We start from the raw sequence: 6,000 nt of genomic DNA, 5'->3' as shown, positions 1-6,000 counted from the left end.
TTGTCAAGAAAGAGGAAAATCAGCTGTAGAGAGTAAACCTCTTTTGTGTACCAGGTTGCAAACATGTTTATGTCTGCTCTAAAGTTCTGCATGTTACTATGGTCAGTGGGGATTGACTCACTTTTGGCGACGATCTCAAGTGGACGTTTGAGTAACTGCACTGTTCGGCACTTCGGCTTACTTTTTGGAGGTTGCCACTTGGTTGTGAGTAGAAAACCTGATGAATAAATGCGGACAGTCTAGTTTCTTTCACCAAATTCCCAACTTCTAAGCAAACAGTCCCTTATTTACCATTGATCTAGCCTTTCTAGCCCATTCTGGAACATACAGTTGTCTGGCTGAACTTTTATTATCATTTTGCAATAGAGGGGAATGCTTTGGTTTGTTCATATTTTTTTAAAGCAATAACAGTTGTAGTGGGTGGAGCTACACTCAGGATGTTGCTTTGGTGTTCACTCACAATAGTGTCAAAAGAATTGTTTTAGTAAAACATTTGCACACAGAGAAGTGACAACTGTAATTAAAATGGCTAAATTGCTGCCTTATTGCATGATCCAAATCCTCGGTAAAACTTTTTTTTTTTTGCGTGGGAAGCTGTTGCTGTTGTTGTTTCCCAAAGTGAGTGAATTTTGAAAACAATATCATGCAGATAGCAGAAGGAGAGTAGAAAGCTGCAGCCATGGCAGACTTATACCTGCAATCTACATCCGATGAGTCAGAGTCCTATCAATCAAACACGAGGGGCGAAACATCGTTCAAACTATTTGGATGATTCCAGCCACATCATGAATGCAAGTCCAGTATTGACAGTTGTTTTGGTCTCTACCTGCTCCTGATGGTAATAGCTGTTTCTTTAGCATCTAAATGTTCCACTGTGTTCTCATTTAGTGCTGGACGGGTAGTGTACAAAGAGTTATGGAGCGTTTCAGCTGGAAACAGCTGTGTGCTTTGTGTAGAATCAGGTGTTAACCATCTGTGCGTTTCATTCCTTTGAAAAGTGACAGTTTTCATGAGCAAATAGTGGTTGATAACATAAGAAAAATGTGCAGCTTTAAACAATAAATCAATTACAAAATAGTAGTGGCACAGTCTGTAAATCAGCTGTTAATGTTGGTTTTAGTTTGTGTTTGAAAGACTGCTTTGGCACCGTAATGTTGAAGGCTGACTGGAAATGCAACATTTTGAAGGCAGGGATTCTGAAGCAGAGATGAAAGCCTGTGCTGCTGACCTTGTGCAACCATTAGGAGCCAGTGGAGGGGCCCCCAAACAATTGTCTGAGTGGGGAGGGGGCATTGGTAAAGAAATACAGATTTTATATTCCTTTCTCCTCCAACATCAGAATCACATTATGGGTTTCTCTGACATTTTTAGTTTTACAGCTTGTAGGTTTAACAAGCAATTCAACTTGTCTGTGGAAGAAAGATAACCAAATGAAACATGAAATGTCAGGCTGTCTCATTAAGCATAACATCACCTCTTCTCCATTCTGAGGTTTTTATTTATATGTCAATAGAAACCTCAGACCTAAATAGAAGTGTATCTAGCACAGTCGGTTTTGTTGTGAATACTGAATTCTGGGTTGTACCTGTCTCAGGTTTAAGTCAAAGGGAGCATGACTGCAGTTTCCCAGCATGCAGAAACAGGGCAGAAAACACAGGAGGAGCACCTGATTTAGTGTTTTATGATTTCAAATGAAATTATGCATGCGAGTTCTGGCACTTTGAACATATCTGAGCAATTTCTCTCGGGGAGTTGTGTTTACATCATATCTGATGACATCTGGAGTGTGATGAGGAAGAAATCCTTTGTTTGTTTCCTCTCAGAGTATTGGACAGGTGTTTTCGAGGAGCAGGCCTGTTCTCCTTATTGGCCACACTGTGCACACACACGCATAAGTCCCTGATGGTTTCCCTCAGGCCTGGTGAATCTCACATAGAGCAGACAGTAATGAGAAAAAGGATAACTGTGTTCCATCAACAGCTGAGCCCTGCAGCTCCTGTCACCATTAAATGCACATATATAGCCGCTGGCCATGCAGTTGCTAAGGAAGTGTTGGTATCCAAGCAAGAGTTGGCAGGGAAACATCCCCAAAGTTGATTCAAGAGATTGGATGCCGCTGGAGTTGATTTCGAGCTGCATCCATATTTCATTCATGTATTTTACTAGTTATCTGAAGGAAAACAGGAGAAATTACCTGTGCAGCTGCAGAACGGCTGCAGCGTGAAGCGTACCTGATCCAACATAAACTCTGGTAACGTCATTATCAGCTCGTAGGGCATTCAAAAACAACCGTGTCGGTGGAGTAGGACAGTAGTAAGAGTTATGGTCCTCAAAGTCGCCGACTCGAACGGTATTAACAGGTTTCCACATCAATCTTAGTGAACAGGGTCTCCAACTGGCTGGAGGGAGAAAAAAGCGGGTGACCACCATGACGGTATTGTTTCCAAACCCGGTTACTGCTCCCCAGTCAGAACCAGACATACAGACCTCTGCAGACGTGCCGCAAACGTGCACTGAAAAATATCACAGAGCAGTAAAGTGGAGTCAAAGAATTTTCCTGTCCTTAACTCAAAGTTGAAATTTTGTTAACTTGAAGTAAATTCAGACTCAATTTGTAGATTTGATTCTGTTTACATTTTAACATTGTGTGTTTAATTTTTTTGATTGTTAAGGAGTCATACATTATTTTATTCATGTTTTTATTTATTTAATGCTCTTATTTTCCATTGCCCAGTGAACAAACTTTAAGGCCGTTGTGCCAAATGAGAAAGCAGCCCTTCTTACTGACAGAATGGTAGTTAATATGGCTAAACAGATGTTGATTGAACTTGTTATCTTAAGTCCCTCTAAACTCCTTTGTGTGCATCAAAATTACGTACAAGATGTGTCAGAAAAGTTCCAGGACTGGTGTCACAAAAGATCTATTTCAAACCCAAACCACAAACTGCAAGTTTTCCCCTTGAGACAATCAACCAGCACGTCTACAAAGAGATCCTGTGGTATTTGCTTCGTTCAGTGCATGAGAAGAGGTGAGAGTTGTGACAGGACAAGTCGTGGCTGCTTCACCATGACAACACGCCTGCTCACAATGTCCTGAGCATCCGACAGTTCCTGGCTGAGAAGAACATCACCGTGCTGGAGCAACGTCCTTACTCACCCGATCTGGCTCCGTGTGATTTTCTCCCTCTTCCCCAAGCTCAATGGGGTCATCAAGGGGACCCGTTTTGAAGACGTGGACAACATCCAGATGGCTGTGATGACGGAGCTGCAGAGGATCCCGGAAGAATCCTTCCAGGAGTGCATGGCGACGTGACAGAGAAGGAAAGTGTGTTAGACTCCAGGTGGATTACTTTGAAGAGGAAAACTTGTAGTTTGGATTTGAAATATATCTTTTGTGACACCAGTCCTGAAACTTTACTGACACACCTCGTATGTGAACTTTTTCAAACCACTACTACTACTAATAAAAAAAAGTAATAATAATACCTTTCTTCCTTAAAATGACTCTATGAAGTCCCCACCTTTCTCTCTGGCCACAACTTCCCTACTCGCTGTAGCTTGAGCACACCAGCTCACCTACAATTCTGTTAAAACACTGTTAAGATACTCTACACTACACAAGTTGTAATAATGGAGTACTTCAGCCATACATGTTTGACCCAGAGACTGCTTTAGAAAAAGAGCAATGATATGGAAAGACCGACCCTGTAAGCTGACAGAATTTGTTCTTTGGGTTTGAAACCCTTTAAGTCTAAATCCGTGTTTTTGAGTCTTTCATCGCTAAACTGCAGTTTAGAAGTGGGAATACTCACCCATGGCTCTGACTGTTTGTTTTTTTTATCTCATGATGTATCTTACAGTGTGTAAAAAACACCACATGAAGTTGTTGACAAGGTAAAACTCAAATTTTCTTTAGGGGGGACTTTGGTATGTCGAAGTTGCTTTCTCTTATGTTTAACCAGTTAACAATGTTTTGCAGTGTACCAGGCCTCAACGTCTCAATCCACAAATCATAATTAATTTTTAAAGATCTTTTATATCCCACAGTTCCATCTTCCAAGACTTGCAGACCAGAAAATGTGTCTGGGCTCGACCAGTAACCACAGAGCACCATACTTGTGCAGCAAATACAACCGCAGCACTCTGACAGAAGAAGCGACTTAATTGTAAACCTGTTTCAATTGAGTTTGTCAAAACACAATGTGGAGCGCACACCTAAATGAGGAAACAAACCCACAGAGTTAAAAGTGCATGTTCCACCCGAGACAAACAAACACCTCACGTGAACCGGAGGAGAAGAGGAATTCAGTGTGACAGACAAATGGATCGTTCCCTTCCACTGAATCAGATTTCTGCAGGAGGAGGGTGTGCAGTGGTTTGCCTGGCCTACTTTCCTCCATTCATCAGCCAGTTCATCCTCCTGGGAACACTGGAGGTACAGTATATGGAGGGAGTTCAGCCACGCTTGGCCTGTCACCACAAGACAGCAAAAGAAATGGCTGCACTCAGGGAGGGAGAGGGGATGGGTGGAGAGTCAGCACACTTACATAAAGAGGGAGCAAGGGCACAAGAAAAAAAAAATGCTCCAGTCATTCCTTGTTTCCATCTTTACACTCTCCATTTCCTCTCACCCAACTGCCCCGGTGCCTCATGTGTGTTTTTTTGTCTCTGCTTGGTTAAGTTCAGACCCTGCAGATGTTTCTGCTGTGTGCATTCCTGAAAGAAGAAGTGTATAAAATATCTGGATAGACTGACATACAACTCTACACTCTTCCCTCACTTTCCCTCCCACTCTGCCTCCCTGTCCTCAGGCTCCTGTCACCGACTGAGCCACAGCAGGTAGACATACGTACTTATTGAGGTGGAGGAAAGAATAATGCTGGATGGCCTACAGGTGTTTTTTAATGCACAGGAATGTATACAGAAGCGGACAAGAAATAAAGGAGAAACACAGTCCAGTGCAGCTTCGGTACAGAAAGCATTAAAGATACTTCTGAAAGCTTTCTAATTCCAGATTTAGCGTGTTAATGCTCTGGTTTTCTTCTTTATGCTTCTTCCCACGGATTTGTCCAATTACTCCGCTAAACAGCACTGGGGGTTTGTTGCTAGGATACCGCCAGGTAACGCACACGGCTACCACAGATTAAGATGAAGGTGTTTCCAAATAAAGATGATTCCTTAGCTTCTGGCTTAAGAGTGAAACTGTCATATCCATTGTCACCTTCCTTTAACCCTTCTCCATCAGCTTGGCTAACGTGACAGATGCAGACAGGCTCACTAAGCCAGATGGAGCTGCATGAATTCACACATGATTTCATGTGAAAGCACACTGATTTTAAATGGTGTCTCAGACAAAGTCTTGGGGGGGAATTGTTTGCCACTCGCCTCACAAAAACGGTTTCAGCCTAAATATCAGCTGGGTTAGGAAGAACTGTTTTTCAAAAGTTTCCCCTCCGGACAGAGACACGTGAAAGTTAAGTCTGGAAAACTGAATTTTGACTAAGACAATACCAGGAAAATTAAAGACAGCACGCCTAATTACCGGCAGTGTAGCTGAATGTGCCCTGAAGGGCATCCAGGAGTTGAGTCTTGCCCGTCTCCACCCCGTCTCACAGTTTGATCCCGGTCCTGGAGTCTTAGAGGGGGCAGGAAACCGTGACGCATGGCACGGTTTCCCCTGGGCGCTGGCTGATGCCCCCTGACAGATTGAGGCTGCAAAGATGTGTTCAAAGCTTTAGTGTGTGCATCTGTGTTTATGTATGTCCTCGTGCGTCTTAAGGATTTTACATTTATCAGAATAATGGGAGGCAAAATGCGCAGTTGGGGACAAGTCCGCTGCAGATTTGCTTGTTTGTTCAAGAAAATTAGATATAAATTCAAAATAAATCATCAGTGCTTTGTAAGTGATCATCCTACCGTTACTTCTGCTCTATTTCTTTTTTTTTTTCAAAGTCACCAAATTATATTTTAATTGGCTTTTTGTGAAAGAGAATTGATCTG

This window comes from Stegastes partitus, unplaced genomic scaffold (genome assembly GCF_000690725.1).
Source record: "Stegastes partitus isolate 25-593 unplaced genomic scaffold, Stegastes_partitus-1.0.2 Scaffold138, whole genome shotgun sequence".
Classification (NCBI taxonomy): domain Eukaryota; kingdom Metazoa; phylum Chordata; class Actinopteri; family Pomacentridae; genus Stegastes; species Stegastes partitus.
The sequence above is the reverse complement of the archived record's forward strand: the minus strand, read 5'-3'. Positions refer to the sequence as shown.